Source organism: Pongo pygmaeus, chromosome 5 (assembly GCF_028885625.2).
Source record: "Pongo pygmaeus isolate AG05252 chromosome 5, NHGRI_mPonPyg2-v2.0_pri, whole genome shotgun sequence".
In the NCBI taxonomy this organism is placed as follows: domain Eukaryota; kingdom Metazoa; phylum Chordata; class Mammalia; order Primates; family Hominidae; genus Pongo; species Pongo pygmaeus.
Genome location: NC_072378.2, coordinates 44,241,161 through 44,265,221, shown reverse-complemented (window position 1 = coordinate 44,265,221; position 24,061 = coordinate 44,241,161).

Below are 24,061 nucleotides of genomic sequence, written 5' to 3'. Positions count from 1 at the left end.
CCAGGGGCCTGGAGGCAACTCGACGGCCCCCTTCTCCTCCCATGTCTCCTAAAGGATCAGGCCATCTTCAGGAGGAAGCCCAGCTGGCCCCAAGCCCCAATCCCAATCCCCAATCCCAGAATCCTGCATAGCCCAGGAAGGAATGCTGAGAGGTGACAGGAATACAACAGGTGATATTTATTGAGCACGTATTAGGTGCCTGGCACTGTTATAAGTGCCTTACATGAACCTTCCCAGTTAAATTCACCACAGTTCTGTGAAATAGGCCTACAATTCTGCCCATTTGACAGAGAAAGAAATCGAGGCTCAGAGGGGCAAAGTCACATGACTGAGTTCACACAGTTAGACAGTGGTGGAGGTAGGACTTGAACCCAGGCCCTGTCTGCTGAGTGTGCCTCCCTCTCCTGGGCCTGGGGGACACAGGTCAGTCTCACTAGGTCCTGCCCTTGAGCTCATCTTGGTGTGGGGGAGCCCCAACATCCAAGGAAAATACGATGGCAGCTCGAAGCACATATGCTGAAGGCCCACCAGATGGGGCTGGGGCTTTGAAAATTCTTGGGCAAGTCTGCCACATGGAACTGGGATCTTATCCCCCCACAGGAAAGTCCAGAGAAGCAAGGGGTCCCAGGAGTCCCCCTCAAGGCTCACCTGCTGCATGGCCAGCTCAGACCCTCCAAAGCAAGACCTCGGTTCTGGGCCCGGTCGGTTCTGCAATAAGAGGTGAAGGGAGTGGGGACAGGAGTCCCCAGGGCCGCCAAGGGGGATGCACTGAATCCGAGGGAGATGAGACCTGTGTGTCCCACCTGCTGCCACCCGCTCCGGGGCCCTTCTAGGATTTGGGTCAGAGAGGAAGCTCATGGTCAACTATTGATGCCTTTTTGAGATATGAGCAGGGTCGGATGCCACCTCCTGCTGTACAGACCCCACCAGACTTGTGACTGTGTGTGTTTACCTGTTCCTGGTAGCTGCCCCTCCCTCAGATCCCTCCTCAGGACACTTGTGAGCACTGATTTCCTGGCCTGGTAAAAGCCTTCATTTCTCTTCTCCTTCCAGGATGTGTTGCCAGTGGCCAACAAAGACATGGAGAAACCTGGACAACTGTCTAATGTCTCTGGGTTCTTGGAACGAGGAAGCCTGTATATACATGGGATGGGGGCAGGTGACAGCGTGTGGTTCTGAGAGCACAAGTACAGGTGGCCCATCGCAGCCCTGGGGAGACATGGGTTGGATGGGGAGAACCAGACCCCTGCCACAGACCCCAGGCATTTCCAGAGGAGGGGCCCTGGGCCGGCACCAGGCATGGCAGGGAAGAAGGGAGGTCAGCAGCTGCGGCAGGCAGGGGAGGGAGGCTTTCTCAGAACTGCGTTTGAGGAAGAAGATGCGGCCTGGCAGGTCTCCCTCAAACTAAACGCCCAACTCACGCTCCCTCCACCCCGAGGCTGGCTCTCCACTCTGTTGGCCCCAGAAATTGTCTCTCTTCCCCAAAAGGCAATTTAGGGGAGAGAAGAAATTTCTCCCTTTCCCAATCCCACATTCTCAGAAGGAGGGTGAGCGAGGGGAAGGGAGGCAGAGGCCCTGCCTCAGGCTCTAAGTGCCTCTGGCTTTAGTTGTCTGTTGTATGGCCTCCCGGGCCAGGTTGGACTGGTGGTGACATGGAGAGCTGGAAATCACATCCCTCTTCCTGTTCTCTGTGTGCCTGGCACATAGAAGATGCTCAGTAAGTATGATCTGAGTGAACAAGTGTTCAGAGGATCCAGTAGGCTGTTTGGAGAAACGGCCAGAGTCTGCCAAGTTCCTCTGGAGTTGAAACTCAGGCCAAGAGAAAAAGGACGTTGCTTCCCCCAGGCTTCAAAGTCAAGAAGAAGGAAGTGAGAGTGAGCCAGCCAAGGATGAGCCCCCCAAAGAAAGAGGCTGCACAGAGAGCCCGAGGCGGCCTTCTCATGGCCGGGCTGAGCTGCACTGGGGCACGTGAGGCAGGTGCCTGGGGCCAAACTCTCCTGAAGGTGGCTGTGCTTCTCAGTTCCCTCAGGCTGTGAGAAAAAGCAAGTGTGCACAGAGCCGCAGATCCCAGGGCTCCACAGGGCCTTGCCAATCACCCTCTCCCAGCCCCAGGATGCCTGCTGATTAGAGCTTTGGAGCTTAAGTCTTGGCACTGCTCAATCGTTCAGCGCATATTTATTGAGCAGCCTGTCACACTGATCTGGGACCTGATCTAGCAATGCACAAGAGGCAAAGTAGCTGCCCTGGTGGGGCTTACATTTTAATGAAGGGATACAGGCAATACATGCACACACATGCATGCGCGAACACACACACACACACGCGCGCTATACAGAGTGAAGAGAACAGAGAGTGAAGAACCAGCTGGGTGGCTCAGGAGGTGACACCGGGCCAGAGACCTGAAGCAAGTAAGGCCAGAGCCACACAGGCCTCTGGGGAAGAGCCTTCCAGGCAGACAGCAGCCAACACAAGGGCCTGGAGGCAGGAGCGAGTGTGGGATTTTTTTTTTAATATATACTTTAAGTTCTAGGGCACATGTGCACAACATGCAGGTTTGTTACATATGTATACATGTGCCATGTTGGTGTGCTGCACCCATTAACTCGTCATTTACATTAGGTATTTCTCCTAATGCTATCCCTCCCCAGTCCCCCAACCCCTCAACAGGCCCTGGTGTGTGATGTTCCCCATCCTGGGTCCAAGTGTTCTCATTGTTCAATTCCCACCTATGAGTGAGAACATGCGGTGTTTGGTTTTCTGTCCTTGCAATAGTTTGCTCAGAATGATGGTTTCCAGCTTCATCCATGTCGCTACAAAGGACGTGAATTCATCCTTTTTATGGCCGCATTGTATTCCATGGTGTATATGTGCCACATTTTCTTAATCCAGTCTATCATTGATGGACATTTGGATTGGCTCCAAGTCTTTGCTACTGTGAATAGTGCTGCTATAAACATACATGTGCATGTTTCTTTATAGTAGCATGATTTATAATCCTTTGGGTATATACCCAGTAATAGGATCACTGGGTCAAATGGTATTTCTAGTTCTAGATCCTTGAAGAATTGCCAAACTGTCTTCCACAATGGTTGAACTAGTTTACAGTCCCACCAACAGTGTAAAAGTGTTCCTATTTCTCCACACCACAATGAGATACCATCTCACACCAGTTAGAATGGCGATCATTAAAAAGTCAGGAAACAACAGGTGCTGGAGAGGATGTGGAGAAAGTGTGGGATGTTTTACAGACAGCAGAGAGGCAGCCTCGGAGCCAGAGTGGGGCTAAGTGAGGAGAGGGTGGCAGGAGACAAGATCAGGGCATGGGAAATCAGACTGGCAAAGGCATGGGGGCCTGTGAGAGGCCTTGGAAGAGGCCTGAAGGAGGGCAGACCATGTCCCACCAGGCTCACTCTACTGTGCTAGGAGTAGACTGAGGAGGCAAAGATGGAGCAGGAAAACCAGATGGGAACTGTGGGACTTAGGGCCTGAAACTTGGCCTCTCTGAGCTTGAGTCTTCACGTGTGAAAAGAAAACTCCTGAGCAGCGGCCTCACAGACTTGTTGAGAGCTTTCAATAAGATGGTTCCTATTAAGGGACCACCTGAAACATGGTGATGACTCAATGCATGGTAGGGGATAACATGTTATTTTTGTTATCCTTAGCATAGGGTCCCCTCCAGAATCACCTCCAAGGGGTGACCTTTCTGACTCTGCTTGAATTCCCTGGGCCATGGGAAGCTCTCCAGGGAGGCCTGTGCTTTTTGCAGAAGCCAGTTGTGTGGGGCCTGCAATTTTCTCCAATGTTTTCTCTTATGCCCAGGCAGGAAGTCCCCAAGGGGAACACTAAGGGGCCATAACTAGGGCTTGCTACTTACTTAGGCAGCTGCCACCAGGCAATGGGTCTCTACTTATGGCCCTGGTCAGAGGCTGACACTGGATCATGGTGACCCAGGGCTCACCTAGAGCAGTACTTCCTCTGCACAGCAGGGTGGATGGCAGAGCCACTCATGGGGGCAGGGAAGAGATGGCAGGTGCAGGGTATCTAGGAAGGGTGGGCTGGGATGTATGTGGGTGTCATATTTTCACAGCTTCTCTCTCTTTCCTGATGCTAGCATCCTTGGGCAGATCCAGGGAAGTCTGTGCTGGCTGGAGCTGCCACTTATTTACCTCTGTGCTTCAGGCAGCCTGAGAAAGCTGGCTTTTCTCACTGGTCCCTTAAATCATAGATAGAGTCACTGTCTGTCTTAGTCAGTTTGTGCTGCTATAACAGATTCCTGAGACTGGGTAATTTATAAAGAAGAATAATTTATTAGCTCACTGTTCTGGGGGCTGGAAGTCCAAGAGTATGGCACTGGCATCTGGCGAGGGCCTTCTTACTGCATCATCCCATGGCAAAAGGAAGAAGGGCAAGAGAGGGCAAAAGCAAGAGAAAGCAAAAGGGAGCTGAACTTGCTTTTATAATAAGCCCACTCCCACAATAAGGGACCCACTCCCACAATAACAACATTAACCCTTTCATGAGGTGGAGCCCTCATGACCTAAGCATCTTCCATTAGCCCCCGCCTCCCAGCACTGTTGCATTAGGGATTAAGTTTGCCATACACGAACCTTGGGGGAACACATTCAAGCCACAGCACTGTCCTATGCAAATATACAAGGCTTTGGGCCTGGCTGGGCCTTCCAGACCCCACAGTGATCCTGGCCGTGGATTGGGAGAAGCCTGTGGCTAGAGGAGGAGAGCCTATGACTACCAAGTACCTGCCATGTACCAGGCACGGGGCAGGGGCTTTGCTCATTCATTCCTCTTAGTAGCTTTCTATGGGGAATACTATTGGTATTGCCCCCAGATCTCTCTATCATCCTGGGTACCCTCTCTCACCTTATATGACTTCCCCTTCCGTTCATTCTTCCTTGGGTAATTGCCCCCAGGCTATAGGAGTTGCTTTGCCTGCAGATCTGGAAGTACTTGGAAGTTATATCCTCCAAAATGACCGTTAGCCAATGACTGGAGTGCAGGAGCATAAGGTCTCAGCTTCCTTGCTTGGGATGGAGACATCCCTGAGGTATAACTAATACTCTGGAGTCCTCCCACAGAACCAGGCTGGAGCTATCAACTTCACTTGAAATCAGACCCTTTTTGTTCTTTTCCTTTCCCATCTTGCTTCCCCCAATCCCTCTCCAGTTTCCCTGGGAAACTCACAAATCACTTAGCTATGAGTCCTTATCTCAGAGTCTGCCTCTGGAGAACTCAACCTAAGGCACCTTCTGAAGTGATAGTACTAGAAGCAGTGGTAGCAGTGGTAATAATAATAATAGTGAGTATTTATTGGGTACCTACTACGTGCAAAATAATGTCAAGTGTTTTATGGTATTAGCTTACTTAATCCTCACAACAACCCAATGAAGTAGTTACTCCCTTTATCCCCACTTCATGGATGAAGAAACTGAGGTACAGGGAGGATAAGTCAGTTGCCATAGAGATACTATTGTTATCCTCACACAGATAAGAGGCAGAGTCAGGATTCTCACTTGATATGCCCTCTGAAAAGGCAAGAGTAACACACACACACACACACACACGTATACACACATACATGTATACATACATGTGTATACACACATGTGTACACACACATACATATTTTGATGATGTGGCTTGCAGGGTTCATGGGCTAAGCCACAGCAGACACTGTGCCTGGCATCAGGTAGGCATTTGGAGAGTGTCCCATGAAATGTCCTGGCTGCAGACTCAAGGCAGGCCACCCCACCAACCCATGGTTTGTTTGTCCTTATGGGTTCATCAAGTTAAGGTCAATCTCAGGGATGTTTCTTGTCCAATCTCAAATGTCTTACCCTCTCAAATTCAAGGGTACTGGGCACAGGGTGGCCCAGTAGGGCAGCCCTTGGGTTTCCAGGTCCTCAGCCATTACTTGGCACATTCCTCACTCAGAAAAAGTCTGCTGAATAAATACATGAATTAGTTCGGGCCTAAAGGTGGGGCTACAAACTAATCCGGCTCCACCAAACCAGATTTTTTTGGTGGAGAAAGCCAAATATGCACATCCACATGCACATCACATTGAATCAACAAAAAATACTGTTGCCAGTAACTTCTGAACAAACAAAACCATAATCAAACCCAGAACCATGATTGAGCGCTAGGGCTCCCACCCCAGGCCACTCACTTTACCAGATGCCACAGGGACCTCCAGACATACAGGATAGAAACCCTGACCTCTAGCAATGTAGTCTACCTACGCCAGGGTCTGGAGGAGGCCCGGGGAGCATCCTGGCCATCAGGACCCCAGGAGAAGTGTCCAGTGAAGGTAGGCTACATTTTAAGTTCTCAAATGAACAGCCAAGTGCCCTGTGTGAGCCAGCTCTGCTCCACTCCCGACCCCATTCCACCTCTCCCTGGTCCCTGCCCCAACTCAGCTGGTCACTCTGGGCCACAGAGGCTCCCAAGGAGATCTTCTGTCACTTCAGACACCCTAGTCCTGAGGCCTTTCAGTGCCAGAATCAGGAAGCAGGCAGACCCAGCCAAGCCCATCAGGCAGAGTCAGTGGCAGCACGTCAGGATCCCCGCAGCTGCCTCCCGCCGTCTCCCAAAGGGCCTTCCCCTGTGCATGCCCGCGGCCCTCCTTGTCTAGTGGAGGATGTCAATGTCCCCTTTGTCACAAGCCCCTTTCAGAAGGGAAGCTATTCAGCCAGAGCAGCAAACTTTGGGACGATTCATTACCAGGCCAGGCAGCAGCCGGCTGGCTGACTCCCTCCCCTCCCTTGCCCCATCCTCGCCTGGGGCTGGGGTGTGTGTAGGGGTGGCAAGTGAGGAGCCAGCCTGGGTGGGAGCCAGGAGCTGCATCCCAAAAGGAGCCAACAGAAGCCTCCACTCCTCCTCTCAGAGCTTCCTACAGGGATGAGAAACAAGCAGGGCAGGACTGACGGGGCTTCACAGCTTCCAGTGGTGTTCCTGCCATGCAACGTCCCCTGGGAAGTGTGCCAGCCAAGGCCATGGGCAGAGATCCTGGGTGAGGCCTGCTGTTCAGAGATGGGCAGATCATTTCCTCAGAGCTGCAGATGCCTGGAAGGGTCTTGCTCCCCATCACTCTGATCCCGGCTGCCAGAGCAGCTGGTGGAAACCAGCAGCCCTGTGCCCAGCACAGTGCCAGGCACACAACAGACCATCTACAGATGCCACTGAATAACAGGCCAGATGGCCTCTCCCCACTTAGGACACTGGCCCCAAGGAGAGTAACTGGGGCCAGGGCCTCCAGGACTGGAGGAGTCTGTGCTCCCAGTTCCAGCCTGAAGCAGCCCCTCGCACCCCTCATAATACGGCCCTCACTGAGCCCCTGCACTCCACTGGCCCCAGCCTGCACTTCTCTCTCTTTCTCCTTCTCCTCACTCTTTTCTCCCTCTTATTCCCTATTTCTTTTGCCTCTTCTCCCTTCTATTCAGTCAACACACATTTTCTGTACTGTACACTGTGCTGGGTCCTGGGAGCACAGAAGCAATAAGACACAGCCTCTGCCCCCAGGCAGGCGAGTGGCATGCAGTCACCGCAGGCCGAATAGTCCCAGTGGAGGTGTGTGCCGGGAGTCCAGAGTACCCGTCCTGCCTGGGGAGGGAAGAAGGCTCCCTGGAGGAGGGGCTGTTGAGATGAGTTTTGAAAAATGTGTGGGGGTTACCAAATGAGAAGGGGAGGGTGTGGGGGGCATTGTCACTAGAGGGAGCAGCATGTGCAAAGGCCCAAGACAAGTCAGAGCAGGACACAAGGCGGGGTGGGGGTGAGGGAGGCTCCAGCCTGGAGTCCAGTATAGCTGAAGTAGGGTTACACTGGGGTCCTTTTCACCTTCACTCACCCTCCATACCCCCCGCACCGATGACCCACTTTTCTCTCCCTCTGCCCTGAATTGCAGCAGAATAGCCACTGGTCAGGCACAGTAAGAGAAGATGGGATTGGGGTGGCTGGAGTCGGTGCCTGGCTCCACTCCCTGCAGGGGGTGCTGCAAGTTCCTCTGCCCAGCATCTCCCCCTCCCCAGCAGCATCTGGTAGGAACAGCCCAGTCCCCTATGTCTGTGGTTCTGGCAGGACTGCCAACTGCTGCGTCCCAGCTCCTGGCCATGGGGATAGGCCTGGGATCAGAGATGGCCAGTCACAGCCTCCCGTCCCCTTGGCCAGAAAGACGGCCCCAGGATGGGCTCGTGATCCCAGACCTGCTGATCACAGTCCTTCTCTGGGTTTTGTACATGACCACTAGGGAAGAAAGTGGCTCTGTGAACATCAGTAAAGGATAGTAATAGGGTTATAGTGAAAATAAGTGAGGTATGACACATGTGATGTAAAGTGTTTCATTCAATACTTCCTCCCAATAGCAAGTGCTCAATTAACATTACCTTTTGTTTCTATTTTCTTTCCGTTCCTGACCACGGAGAAAAATGCAGCAGAAGTGGTTATGTACCCTCAGGCACGCCCCGCACACCCCAGAGAGCCCAGGCTAGTCCAGGCTCCTGCTGGTACATGGGGGACACAAAGCCTGGAAGGGGGCGGTGACTTGTTCCCTAAGCCTCCTGACTCCTGGGCTGGTCCTCACAGTGATAGGTGCTGCACAGTGGTAGGTGGTATTCCATACCCTGGGACTTTTTCCGGTGTCAACTTTAATGCGGAGCACCCTTGAGCCCTCAGCCAACTGAGGCTTTGTCATGGCCAAGCTAGGACAGCTTGGCCTGAAAAACACAGTAAAGCCTCGGCTGCCAGCCATTCCACCTGCATGGACAGTGGCTGAGCAAGGACCCACTCGGCGCCTCCACCACTCAGCCCTCCTCCGCAGGCCTCTCCCTACCCCTCTCCCCCTGCCTGGCTTCTCAGACTCCTCCTGTGCTCCTGCTCTGCCACAGCTGGGCACAGGAGCCACCACAGGCTGCCACGGGCCGCCACGGGCCACACCAGGCCTCTGGGGTCACCCTGCCCAAACCACCGCATGTTTCAGAGTAACCTCTGCTGTTCCCGTGGGAGTGGGACAACCAGGAAAAGGCCTCAAAAACCAACCTGGAAGGTTTTTCAAACAAAAGAGTGTGATTTCCTTCAGGGGAGGGGAGGAAAAAGGAAAAAAAAATATCCCCCTCAGCCCTCCTTGGCTCCAAGGGCCTCAGTCGCTGTCTTGGGTGCATTTAGTGGTTTGGCAACTGTGGGCGTATTTTAAAATCTGCTGTCCAGGCAGAGAGACAAAGGAGGCTGGGATGGGGCCAGGGGAGACCTCAGAGGACAGGGGTATTCATCTTGTTAAAAATAACCCACCCCGGTGCTATTTCTATTGAGCTTGGCAAACAGAGCTGTGTGATTTTCCCTTTTTTCGGCCATGCTTTGCTTGAACCATCTGATAAAAATAGTAGATAACAAGCTCAAAAAAAACCTGGGCTATTTTTACATGTAAGCCCCACTTGGAGTGAGCCCGGAGTGGGGTGGCCAGGGAACAGGGAGGTGGCCAAGAAGTGGGGAAGCCTTGGGTAGTTGGGTGGGGGCAGGCCTGGGACCACAGAGGACCAGGGAAGGGAGGAGACCAGGAAAGGGAGGTGATGCCTTCGCCTGTGTCCACAGCTCAGGGTCAACAAACAGGAGCCAGTCTCTCCTGACCCATCGTGGACCTCGCGGTTTCCCAGGCCCTGCTGGCCCCTGCCCCGACCTTCAGTGCTGTTTCCACCACCCTCCCCAGCGCCTGCTTACCCGAAGGCTCCGTGGGAGGCTGGGCCTCATAGGAAGCAAGCACTGGGCATACTTCAGGGCTGGGTTAGCAGCGCCAGATGCTACAGAAGGGGAGAAGAGTCTTCAGGGGGATACCTGGGACCCCAGGCATACGGGGGGGGGGGCAGGTACTGGAAAGATGGGGGGGATCGGCTGCCCCAGCCAGGCAACTGGCCATCCTGGTGGCATCAGCCAGTACACAGTTTCCTGCAGCTGGACCATAACTCTGAGTGTGGAGGCCACACACTCAGCCCTTGAAGGAGCCCCACTTCGCTGTGTGGGTGAGCAGTGTCTGTGCACGTACCTGTCCAGTAGTGCACCCCCTGAAGGTAGCAGCCTTGGGCAACTCAAGGCTGGTTCCCACCATGCCTGTCATCGATCCATGACAGAATCACTGCTTAGGGCAGGGGGACCTACTGAATGAACACATAGCTGCATGGGGGGCAGAGGTGGGAGCTGTAGGCAGGGGCTGCTCATACCAGAAGAGGTGCCTGGGCAGAGGGGGTGGCTGGCCCTCAGAAGTGGGGCTGGGAGATCAAAATAGGGGCAGCCTTCATGGCCAGAAGGCACAGGCCTCCTTCCCTTTGAGCTAGAGATCAGGTGGGCACCCAGCTCACACACCAACCTCTGCTGGAGCTCTGTGAGGTCTGGCCGGGGCCTACAGGACTACTGGGTGAAATTTTCACAACTTAAGCCCTTGGGCTCATGAGTCTGGGGATTTCCTATGGGCAGAAATTGAGCTTTCCCCATCAGACTCCCTAAGGGCAGGGTGGGTCTCCCCACAGCCACCCCCTTCCCCATACCCACAAGTACAGCCTAGCCTGGAAGTGGAAGCCCAGCACAGACACCCTGGGGACATCTGGGACTCACCTCACTCTCCCATCTCGGCTTGTGCCACCATGTGACCTCATCCTGCTCAAGGCAGATTCCACGGTTGGGAACTTAGAAAGGCATGTTCTCATTCCCCACAGCAACCTTGACAGGTTGGTAGGGCAACCCATTACCAGGTTAAAAGACGGTGAAACTGATCCAGGGATGGAAGCCACACAGCATGCCAGAGGCACCTCCCCCAGCCTGGCTATGGGCTCCCTGCAGCCTAGCCAGCCTAGAGACATGCCCAGCTCCTCTCTAACTCCTGTGGCCCTAAGCTGGTCACAGCCCTCAGGCCTCTCCTAGGCAACCAAGCAGACATAAATGCACTAAGGAATGAGCTCCCCAAAGCCACCAAGAGGTGTCTGGAGCATTTGGAGCACTTGCTTGTCAGAGCACTGGACAGGGAGTCAAGAGTCCCAGGCAGGCTTTGCAGCAACTCATTGTGCGACCTATGGAAAGTCATTTCCTCTCTGGCTCTCTGGCTCTCACTTTCCCTAGCAAATGCTCCTTGTGGGAGACACGTTTTTAACCCCAGGCCCTGGCTCACAACAGGCCTCAGTATTTCAACTAAATAGATGGAAGAGTGAGTCAAGGCAGGGATGCAGCAGGGCTGGACCAAGCCCCTTCTGGGCCTATCACTTAAAAGCTTCTAGGCTGATGTCCCCCAGGGAAGGCACATGTTCCCGGTTGCCCCAGAGCCATCCCTTGTCTCTAGAATTGCCACGGCCTGTCCACAGCCGGGAGGGCCAGTCCTGCAGGCACCGCAGCCACCAGCACCTGCCTGAGACTAGGGTTTCTTTCTCAGCCCTCCACCCTCCCTGGGGCTTGTTTCCCATCATTACCTCTGCCAGTCATTCCTGAGGTTCACATGCTTGCCTGGGAGCACAGTGGGCTATGGGCCTCCCTGCTGTCCCCTCCTTCATTGTTCCTGGGCACTGTTGACTTTACAGGAGCAGCTGGAAACCCATGATGAGGGGGGCTGGTGTTGGGCCCAGGACTGGTGGGGCCAGTTTCTCAGATGAAACTTCAATGCAGGTAAAAGGCAAACAGATAAACAGGAGGCCAAAGGGCACCTCTGCCCAGGGGCATGGGTATGGAATGTGGGCAGTGGGGACAGTGCCCAACTGAGCCCCAAGACATCAGGGGGCTTAAACACATTTTAAACCTCTAGTCGCCCTGAACCAGCTTAGATCTCTTCAGTTTTTGTGGGTTCAGTTTATTCCACTTTGAATATGTGGTCCCAGTGCAATAGGCTCCTGTGGGTCAGAAATGACTGACAGCTGTCATTGAGTGAGCATCAGGTGTGCCAGGCACTGTGCTTATGTCTCATGTAAGCATGGTAAAAATACCACCAGGTAAGGATCATTACCAACCTTGTTCTCCAGATGAGAAAACAGAGGCTCAGAGAGGTTAAGTAACTTGCCCAAGGCACACAGCTAGAGAGTGGCAGGGTGGGAGCTGAAGACTTTCCATCTAGTCCTTCTCTCATGGCCCCTGAGACAACCCTATCCAAGCCCCCACCATGTCTCGCCTGGGCTGCTGCAGGGTATCCTTGCTGGCCTCCTGTGTTTACCCTCGCCTCGTTCCCTACAGTGAATTCACACAGCAACCAGAGAGAGCCTGTGAAAGTGTAAGTCATATCAGGTCCTTCCTCCACTCACTTCATTCGTGGATGTCCTATGACCGCACGATCTGCTCTCCTGTTACCTCCCTGACCTCAGCTCCTCCACTCGCCCCTTCATTCTGCTCCAAACGTACTGGCTTCGCTCCTTGTTCCTTTAACACGAGCATTAACCTACCTGCCTCAGAGCCTTTGCGCTTACTGTTCCTGCTGCCTGAAAACTCTTCCCCATACATCCGCTCTGTTGGCTCCATCAGGGCTCTGCTCAAATGTCACCTTTTCAGAAAGGCCTGCCCTGCCCTTCTTGGGTAAAGTAGCCTGCTATCTCCTGTCTACGCTCCACCCCCTTCCCCTGCTTTATATTTCTTCAGAGCAAATATGGCCACTGACTAGTGTATTTGAATGTTACCTGATCTACCAGAATGCAATCTCCACGAAGGCAAGGTTTTTCATCTGTTTTATTCATTACTATAACCACAGACCCTAAAGTGGTGCCTGGTACATAGTAGGTACTCAGTAAATAGTTGTTGAACACATGAATTAAAGAATGAACGACACTAGAACTGCCCCTCTTATGCACTCTACTCTTTCCAGCCTCTGTGCTCTCCGTCCCCAAATTTTCCTCGTGGGTGCAGACAAGTCTGCCTCCTTCTGCAGATGAGGGATCCCTCAGGGTGAGGGCTGACTTTAGCTCCTGTTTATTCCACTACCCACCGTGTCCCCACCCAGCATCCCTTTGCCTAGCAGCTCCAAGCATTGCCCTAAGCACATAGAGGGCGATCCAGAAAAGTCTATGGAAGCATAAGGCTTTCCATTCCTGACTTATTTCCCCACTGTGAGTCTGCCACCCACTGAGGAGGGGAACTGATCCTAGAACTGCTGGGTGATCATCCAGCGATGACTGGGTAAGCCTCATCTCTATGCCAGGCACTGCACTGGGCACTGGCAGACCCTGGTATGCAATGGGTGCTTGACAAAACTGTGCTGCCTTATCCAAGTGAATGAGATCCACCGACCCAAGATGGACTGTTGGATACCCAGACTCCTGGCTGGGCCTCCACTAGGCGGCCCATCCTGCCAGCTCTCCCACATGGCAGCGCAGGCCTCTACTTCCATTCTCTGCTCTGGCCTGCCATGGCACGCTGAGTCTGCCCCCTCCCCAGCTCCTCTTTGGGGGTGGGGCCTGCCTGCTCTCTACTAAGATTCTATCCCAACCTGGGTCCTGAGAGAAGCACATGGACCCTCTGAACCTTGGTTTCCTGATCTGTAAAATGGGAGCCCAGGATAAGTCTTGCTTCCCTTTAAACAAACTCGGATTTCTACAAAGACGCCCTCAGGGAACTCTCTCTCCCCACTTTATAAAGGGATTCGCCACAGATCTTTTTAAATAGCCAGTAATCTGACCTCATGACTTAGAATATAGGATGCAATTTACAAAATAAATTTCTGATAGAGAGCTGGTTCCCAGATCTGGGTATTTGCCGCACCGCTCCTGCTCTCCTGGGCAAGTCTCTGGGAAACTGGGGAGAGGGTTGGTGTATTAATAGAAGAGCTTTGGCAGGTTCTTTATGAGAAATTGAAGTAACGTGAAGTAAGACAGGTCACCTGTCTGTGCCCTGGAGGCAGATATGATACCCTGGTACAGGAGTGGCCCTTAGTAACGCCACGAGAGGCACTTAGGGAAGCTGGCTCAAGGGCTTTTATAGCCCTCACTCCAATGCCAGGACCCTGGAACTGACATGCTCATTTACCAATGGACAAAACTGAAGCCTGGAGAGGCTGGTTTACAAATGGCAGAACCGAAACCCAAACCTAGCTCTCCTGGCTCCTGGCTGATTCTCCCACCACTCCTTAAAGTTGGTGCTCTGGAGACTTCCTTCGGCCTTGCCTCTATGCTTAAAGTTGGACTCATATTTTCAGGAGAGGCTGTAGATTTTCTCTAGGACTTCCATCTTTTTCTTCTAGATCCTTTGTTCCAACAGAAGCCATCTACAAGAAGATAAGTAGGAGTCAGAAGTTCAGACTTTAGTGAGAAAAACAGAGCCACTCTTGAAAGGCAATGTGGTAGGGTAATGGTTCAGACCAAGGACTCTGGTAGCCAGGCCACATGAGTTTAGATCCCAGCTCTCCTACCTGTCAGCTGTGTGACAGTTTTAGCTCTCTGTGCCTCCATTTTCTCTTTTGTAAATTGGAGTAATTCTAGCACCAGTCTCCTAGGATTAGGAGATAACCTTTGAGTGAATTGACATATGCAAGATGTCTAGAACAGTACAGGGCAGAGAGAGAGTGCTAGACAAGCACTGACATTATTGATAAGTAGAACTGCCAGCACCATGTCTGGACCCTGGTGATATGGACACAGAACTTTTATAATTTAAAAAAGAGAGAAATGATTGCAAATTCCTACTCATCCTTCAGAACCCATTCATACATAACCCTCTCCTTGCTGGTAGTGTTTGTTCTGTCTCTTTAGGGCTCTCATAGGAGTTTGCATCCCTCAAGTATGCAATGCAGAGAAGGAAAAGTGAGTTCACATGTAGAAACACGTAATATATACCAGGCACTGCTAGATACACTTTCTAGAGTTTATCTCATTCATTCTCCACAATAACACTGGGAGGTGATATAATTATCACCTTTTTAAAGGTAAAGAACCTGGGGTTCAGAGAGGCAAGAGACTTAGTAAGAGACTAAGCCAGAAATTAAACCCACTTAGCATTTCTCATCCCATGTTTAGTTCCTGGTTTCATGTTTGCCTCCCCCACTAGGCTGACAGCATCCCAGAATTTTTTACCCGGGTTAGTAACAGGCAGGTTTCTGGGAGAGGGGGTGTATGTTCTTCATTACTCATCAAGATTTTTGCTCCAGAAAGATTAAGAACTCCCATCTCCCACTTCTTTAGATTCCCAGGTTCCAGCAGAAGGCCAAGTATCTATGAGGTACTTAGATGAGTGAAAGGAAAGAAGGAAGGAAGGAAGGAAGGAAGGAAGGAAGGAAGGAAGGAAGGAAGGAAGGAAAGGAGGGAGGGAGGAAAAGAAGGAAGGCGAAGGGGAGGGGAAGGGAAAGGAAGGGAAGGCAAGGGAAAGTGAGGGGAGGGGAGGGGAGGGAAGGAAAGGGGAAGGGAGGGGAGAAGGAAGGAAGGAAGGAAGGAGGGAAGGAACAAGATGAGCAGGTGAGCACCAAGGGAGGGAGGGATGGAAGGATTGAATCAACAAGTGAATCTGAAGGAAATGGGAACCTCATCTTGATTCTTTTTATTATTCTGAGAGAAAACCAACAGCTGGGGAAGTCGACCCTGCAGGGAGGCTTCGTGTAGGATAAGAGTGATCCCTGGGCTTTATTTGCCCTCCTCCACTGGGGAGCAAGCCCTGTTCACGCTGCTCGCCCACTAATTCAGCCTCACCCCCTGGGGCCCACTCCTCCATGCCTGGCCCCTCTCAGAGGAGGCCTCTCTCTGCATCACTGGAGCAGGGCTGAGCACCCCCTCTTCCATGGCTGCCTTTGCCCTTCAGGCCTGGGAGGGCTGGGGGAGGGGCTGGAGAGGAGGTCAAGAGAATCTGTGGGAGCCTTTCTGGCCTCAGACATCCTCTGAGGGCCAGTGGGCGCCAGACACACAGTAGGAGCTTGGTAGATGGCTGAGGAATGGCAGGAGCTCAGCCCAGTATTCAGCCCCAGCAGGGCCTGAGAGGGCCCAAGCACGGTGACCCCAGGAGGAGCTCCTTCCCCGTACCCCACCACAGGGAGCCGGCTGGGGAACACAAACCTGGTTTTCCAGTTTTTCCCGGAGCCAGTTGCTCTGTACCTGAGAAGTCAGTGCTTCCCGGATCCCAGTCAGCATGGGCTTTTCTCCTAGGCCCTGAGCCTACATCCAGAAACATTCTCCTGGGGTTTATCTGCCCCCACAACCCGCCCAGTACTGGAAGCTCTGACTTCCTCATCAAGGATCACAAGGGGAAAATGACCAGTGGGGTAGGGGGAAGAGGCCAGAGCCTTGATCACTCTGCCTGCCGCTGGCATCCTGTGGGGGCCTAGCTGGCTGGGGTCACCTCCCTCTTCCCCACACAGAGCTGGCAGGACAGCTGGTTTATCCTTCTTCAGCCACAGCCTGCAGAAAGCACGTTCCCCTGGGAGCCCCGGGCCACTAGCCAGTCCACTGGGGACATCCCTCAGAGAAGGGAGGGGAGGGAGAGACAGGGCAGACACCCAGGCTGGCACACTGTGGCCAGCCACCCAGCTCCACTGACTGGCGGTTTCATGTCTGGCTCCCTGAGGTCCAGATGGTCCCAACACGTCCCTGGAGGGTAAGCAGACTCCTGCCCAAACTTGAACTCACAGCTCCAGCCCCCAGAGGCTCCGAGCCAGGACCCCAAAGGAGGGAGGTAAGAGAGAAGAGGCTTCTGGAGCCTAAGCAGGGCTCCTGGGTGTGGCTCACAGGCTCTGTGGTGCGAAGCCGGAGCAGCAGGAATGCAGAGCAGGGTAGACGGACGTGTAGACCTCCCGGAGGAGGTGGGACAGAAATAGGTCTGGACAGAAGGAGAAGAAAGGCTGGAGGAAGAGAGTAGGAAAGACTCCACATAGAGGGAAGGCTTTTCCTAGCCTGGAGGCTGACAAGATGACTTCCACCTCTCCTCCACTTATTTCCTGACCCTTTCCTACCCGCATCTGCCTGCCTGCCTCTGGGCCTTTGTTCATGCCATTTCCCCCACCAGAAGTGTTCTTCCCCACCCATCCATCCTTCAAGGTGGCCTCCCGAGTTAGCCCCTCTGTAACATCTTCCCTGGCTCTTCCTAGCTAGAAGCAATGTCTCCTGACCTCTCAGAGGACATGGTTTATATGCTCCACTTTTTTCTGTTGGCTTCGCCTCCCTTATACTCACTTATTCATGCCAGCAATCAACAGGCGTGATTTAAATGGCCACTGTATCAGGTGCTAGAGGAATCCTCAGCAGAGTTAGACATGGTTTCTGCTTCCAAGTTGATAGCAAATAACCCTTCTACAGTGGCATGGTACTAGAATTCAATTCAAGAAACATTTAAATGAACACCTACTGTGTGCTGGGCATTCTCCTAGACCCTCAGAATAGGAAACGAGGACATGAGGAGAGCTAAGTGCTGGCTGGAGATGGGCCTAGGGGGCTTTGAAAGCTCAGACTCAGGGCCTGGGGACAGGGGCAATACCTCAGCTAAGAGTCCCAAGCGAGAGCAGGCCTCAGCCAAGACAGGAAGTTAGGAGAAGGCTTTCCAGGCCCAGGAAACAGCATTGTAACGGTACAGACTTGGCAGGTTGGAGCAGTGCAGGCTCAGGGGCATGTTTAGCTGGAGACATAGAGGGTACATGGGGCATGTTTGCTGGGGAGAAGGGCTGAGGCCAGAGCGCCAAGGCAGTCACTCTCAGAACTGGGGCTTGTGCTGGCATTCTCCCCAACTTCATTTTATACCCTTCTATGTTCTGGGGGGCTGGCCCCCATGGACTGCCTCACCCTGGCTCTCCTGCCCTCTGGCTTCTGGTTGAATTCAGCCAAGGAAGGCACCAGCAGATAATCTGAAGATGGGAGGAGAGAGAGGCACCTCCAGCAACCTTGCTAGACCACAGTGTGGTGGGTATGTCCCTCTATCTGTGGCTGCACAGCTCCTAGCAAGTGACCCCTCTCCTGCAGCAACGTCCTTCACCAGGCTCCAGTAGCAGCTGCCTCCTGGTCCCTTCAGGCCCAGAGATGTTTCTGGCCATTGCTCTTGCCCGGACTACTCCATCTCATGCTGATTCCCTTGACCCTGCTCACACTCCTGTAAATAACCCTGCATTCAACTCTGTGATGGCTGTCGGCTAAGAGGGCTCTGGAGTCATGGCTGGGCTGACTTCATGGCGGAGCAGGTCTCACTGGGAGAAAAGGAGGGAGGGGTCTTGGAGACAGGTGAGGGCTTCAAACAGGGGATGCAGGGTGTGCTTGAGGCAAAGGTGGTGGCAGGAGCCAGAGAAGTGGATGAGATCCTGGTGTCTCTTTTCCCCAGAGTAGATAAAAGAGAAGGTCAAAAAAATGGAGGAAAACAAGAAAGCACCAGGTGTCCTGGGAGCCCAGGATCTAGCTAGTATGTAAAGAAGTCAGGCCAATAAGGAGGGCAAACATCCCACCATGCCCCAGGATGAATATATCCCACCATGCCCTGGGGCCAACATCCCACTGTGGCATCCCATTATGTGACATGCCCTGGGGCAAACACCCCGCTATCCCCTGGGGTGGAACACCCCAGGGCAAACATGCTCTAGGGTGAACACCCCACTATGCCCTCAGGCAAACTATGCTCCGTCTGTGAGGCAAACATCCCACCATGCCCTGGGGCAGGCCAGTCCACTGGGAAAGTCTTGTTTCTTTGGAGTGGAGAATTAAAGAGGTATTTTTGGGCCAGGTGCTCACACCTGTAACCCCAGCACTTTGGGAGACCGGATCACTTGAGGTCAAGAGTTTGAGACCAGCCTGGCCAACATGGGGAAACCCCACCTCTACTAAAAATACCAAAAAAAAAAAAAAAATTAGCTGGACCTGGTGGCAGCCGCCTGTAGTCCAGGCTAATTGGGAGGCTGGGGCAGGAGAACCGTTTGAACCAGGGAGACAGAGGTTGCAGTGAGCTGAGATTGTGCCACTGCACTCCAGCCTGGGTGACAGAGTGAGACTCTGTCAAAAAAAATAAAAAATTAAATTAAGAGACTTTTTGGGGAAATGGGAAAACAGTTATTGAATTACTACTTTATTTAATCCTTATATCAAATGCCTCAGAGAGACAAAGTACCCAAACTTTGAACTCACAGCTGGCCTATGTAGCTGGTAACTGGCGAGGCTGGGATTTGAACCAGGGCGGTCTGACCATGTAGCTGTGTCAGCTGCCCTTTCGGTAGTGCTGGGTCTTCTCTGTAGCAGCTGGAAGGTGCTCTTTCCTCACTTGCTGTCTTTCCATACTGGGGGAGCTCACTTCCTTACTTCCCAGGCCAGCCCTCTTATTGTTGCAAAGCTTGGGGTTCAAGGTAGCCGTGTCTTAGTTGTTTTCCCGCATTCATATTAATCCTGCCCATTGGGGTGGCCCACACACAACCCCATTCTGTGCTCCACAGGACAGCCTTTCCTGGGCTTGAAGACTGCCCCTGCTGCTCCCACCTCCTCTCATCCTTGAACTTGAGCTGGGGTCTCAGGATTCCTCTCCATCCCTATTCCGCAACCCTCAGGTTCTGAAAAACTGACACGTACATCCTCAGGGGAATTTAGAAACAGGCCCTACTTCAAATAAATTCAATATGTGAAAACTGAGACCAACACGACGGCTTCCCCTCTTCTCCCCCTTTCCAAAGTTTCCCACTGTGGCCCAGGGCCTGGCTGCATGATGGGGCCTAAGGTCTCTTCCAGCCCTGAGACTCTGTGGTTCCAGCAATTCCTCTGCAAGGCCCTAAGCACTCCCCAAGGCCACGAGGTCTCCCTTTGAAACAGGTGCCAGGCCTCCTTCCTTCCTAGCTTCATGGACTCCACCCCAGCCCCTTCCCTGCTCCTGCATGGCAGGCAGTGTGCTCAGCCCCACTGGGCCAGAGGCACTCTTTGCACACACGCGGACTCCCCCTGCATCCCACAGCTGCAGCCCTAATCCTAGACTTGTTTAAAACTGAATTATGAGCCTGTCGTGTGGTAGCTCAGAAGCGGAGGCGGAAAAGGATTTACTGGCCGCATTAAATCATGTGCTTATTGTTAAGTGAGCTGGGCAAAGGAGGTGCTTAGAAGCTCTACATCCCTCGCCCCCTCCCGACGTCCCACCAAAGTGCCCCCCACCCACCCACAAAGACCACCTCTGGGGTCCTATCAGTTTATTTCAGAGGCTCACACTGGTTCCCTTGGCCCCACATCCCTTGCAGTGGTGGACAGAGGTTATTTTGTCCCCATTGTACAGATAAGTAGACCCAGCGTCTCAGAGAGGTGAGGCAATTTGCCTTCAATCGTACGGTGAGGATGAAATGGAAAGAAGAGGCTTCTTGGCCTAGTGCCTCTGCACCCCTGATTTTCCAAGCACAATTGCACATATAAGCACTCCAGGCACTTTTTTGGAAAGAACTCTTGAGCTTTAGGTATAAAGTTCACGTGACCAACAGCAGGCAGAGTTCAGCTCTCCCTGTGAAGGTTTCAGGCTATTCTGGTGAGACTCTTGAGAAAGCACAGAGGGAGGCCTGGCTTGGGGGTCAGGGAGAAACTCCAGGGTCCTGTGCCCCCTCCCAAACCCACTCCACACCAGTGCTGGTCAAATGCTGGAGGACAGGTTCACAGTCCAGTGTGAAATTCTCTTATGGGAAGCAATCAGGCAGCCCCTGTCCTCATCTCCATTCACTCTCAGCCGGTGCCCACCCCCTTCCTATCTCCACACCCACACTCTGGCTCCCCATGGCAGGCCACTGTTTGCTCCCACACTCTGCTCTCCCTCCTCACATTCCTGGCTGGTCCCCTCCCAACCCACTGTCTCTAGGCATCCCCCACTCACCCACCCCCTCAAGGTGCCCCTGGCCAGACCTTGCCCTGAAGCTGGGACACTGTGAGATCCCCACCAGACCACCTTCCCGAGGGAACAGCTGAGCCCAGGGGGCTTGACCAAGGTACTCAGGCAGCCGGCAGGCAGCTCTTCGTATTGGCAGCATTGGTAGGACTCACTGCCCCTGAAAAGAGTTCTGAGGCATCTTTGACTCTGTTTAGTGGGCATTTTTACAGCTTTTACAGCTGGAAAAGGGGCACAGCCAGTGAAGTGTGGCCCCTCGGCATTAGCAGCCCTTCTGCCTACCAGGAACACACTGTGATCTAGACTGAACCCCACAGCCCCATCCAAGTCCCCACGGGGACCCAGTTCCACCTGAATTACCATTACCATACTGCAGGCACTTAAAGGCGTTTCACATTCATAGTCTCACAGAAAGCTCATAACATTCCAGTTTGAGCAGGCTGGGGGTGGGGGGTATTACCCATTTTACAGCGCACGAGACTGAGGTCCACAGAGCAGACCTGAGGTCAGCTGGAGGCAGTGACCCCGCAAGGGCAGGGACCCAGAAATCCTCATCCCCATCTGGGTGCTCTCTGCCTAGGCAGAGAGGAGAAGTCTGCCCGGGTTCTGCAGAGCCTGACAGACAGATTGTGACCCCACCGACCTCATCAGGGGTCATTTTCTGTTCAGCCAGAAAAAGACTCCTTGTCACAGTTGCCCACCCCCATCCTCACCTAGCAGGACTGAGCTGCAGAGTTAAGAGGAGAGCAAATATCCCCTGAAGGGTGGGCTTTCAAGTTACCCCCTTACAGATGGGGCTGTGGACCTGTAGATTTAGGTCTACCAGCTTTCTCCGGAGTCAGCTCCTCAAGGACATTAAGGAAGGGCTTCAGTTCCCCACCTGCTGTTAAGAGCCCCTAGCTGGGTGAAGAGCCCCTAGCCAGGTGAAGTGAGTCTCTCCCTGGAAAAGCAATGCCTTTAGCTGAGGAAGCCAGATTCACAGGGAGGGAGGGAGGGAGGGCAGTGTTCTGGGTCTCCTGGCTTCCGGGGAGGGGGAAGGTGGGAAGGCTGAGGCTGCAGGTGAGGGCTGTTGACCCCAGGCCCCAAAGTGCTGCTCAGCACCCCTCCTAAGAGGGTTCTCACTCCCACTCAAGCTAGGATAGGGCTGGGGAAGGTGGGGCAGTTGACAGAGTTGGGCCAAGAATTCAGGTGTTTCCAAAAGAGGTGGTCAATAATGAGGAAATGGCCAGAAGGGAGGGAGGAAGAAGGGAGGTAGTAAAGAGTCTGGCAGGAAACCCAGAGGAAAGGGACAGGTAAATTGAGCATGATGTCTGAGAGGGGTATTGGGACAGGCGTTTTTCGTATCTAATTGTAACAACAGCCTTGAAGGAAGGTAGGAGCAGCATTCTGTGGATTAGACTACCGAGACTTAGCAAGATTAACGTGACTTTCCATCAAGGCCATACGAAATGAATGACCCTCTAAGTCACAGAACTCAGGCTTAGGCTCTGTGACACCAAGCCTGGGACTCTTTCTTCCCCCACCAGACTCCCAGTCCTTGAGAGCTGTATCCATTGATTCCCCCACCATATCTAGTACCAAGCTCAGGATTTCATAATATAGTAGTAGGTATTCAATAAATATTGTCGTCCTGATGACTTTCAAGGCTACAGTTTCCCTTGTTTAGAAAACAGCTAACAAATCCTAAGGCACACCTGCCTGGAGACAGTGTCTATACCTGGGCTCTGTGGAGGCTCCATTCCAGCCCTTCTATCCTTAATCTGCTCCCCCCAACCCCACAGTCATCCTGTACCATCTAGGCTCAAAAAGGTTTCAATGTCTCCACCCATGAAATAATATGGGGGACAGAGTAGCCACCTAGGTTTCTCCCAGAGCTCCTGATCTGTGGCTGAGGACCACAGCCTCCACCTTCCACCCTAGCACTGCTGTGCCAGGCATCTCAGATCAAAATATTCCCCAGAAGCACAGAAAGTCTAATTCATTTCATGTTTCGGGAGGAAGTCCCATGAAGAAATAAAGAACATGTGGTGAATCACAGAGAATTGGCTGAAAAGATTCAAGCCTCAACCTTGGTCCTCCCCGGTCACATGACCACAGGCAAACCTCTTCTCTCTCAGCCTCAGTTTTTGCATCAGTGCAATAGGAATGGCATCTGCCATGCTAACCTCACAGGACTGCTGTGTGTTCAGATGAATCAGGTATGTGAAAGACACTTCTGTAAGCGGGGAAGAGGTGTGCAAAGGCAATTTGCTTTTATGGAACTTATATTACTGTCATTTCACATCTTTATTTTAATGCCCAAAAGGTTTGGGAGGCATTTCTCTAACTGAGGTGTTCGTGGTAAGCCCACACTCACTCCTGCTTGGAAAAGGTTTTACGTAGACTGAGGAGACCTGAGGCAGTTGCTGAGCTGCTTAGAACAGTGTCTCCGGGTCACAGCCATCCCATTACTGGGCATATACACAAAGGATTGTAAATCATGCTGCTATAAAGACACATGCACACATATGTTTATTGCGGCACTATTCACAATAGCAAAGACTTGGAACCAACCCAAATGTCCATCAATGATAGACTGGATTAAGAAAATGTGGCACATATACACCATGGAATACTATGCAGCCATAAAAAAGGATGAGTTCATGTCCTTTGTAGGGACATGGATGAAGTTGGAAACCATCATTCTGAGCAAACTATCGCAAGGACAGAAAACCAAACACTGCATGTTCTCGCTCATGGGTGGGAATTGAACAATGAGAACAGTTGGACACAGGGTGGGGAACATCACACACTGGGGCCTGTCGTGGGGTGGGGGGAGGGGGGAGGGATAGCATTAGGACATATACCTATTGTAAATGATGAGTTAATGGGTGCAGCACACCAATATGGCACATGTATACATATGTAACAAAACTGCACGTTGTGCACATGTACCCTAGAACTTAAAGTATAATAATAAAAATAAAGAATAAATTAAAAAATAAAAGAACAGTGTCTCCAGGTCAATAAATATTGGCTAAGAGAATGAATGAAGGAAAGAAGGGATGGTCTTTGTGTACTGTGCTAGATATTGAGGTGGTAGCTTGGGATCCGGACTCCTTTAATGGCCCCTGGGTCAGCAAATGAAAGCTCCTGAAATGTAGGTGTCAAATTTGACTCTGATATAAGGTTCTTGCCAAGGATTGTGGGGAGAAAAGGGCCACAGAGACACAACCCTTTAGGAATTTTGAACCATTTCAGGAAACAATTCAGATAGCTCCAGGCAAAAAAGGTGAGGGAGGAGGTGACACTGAAATTTGGGTCGTTT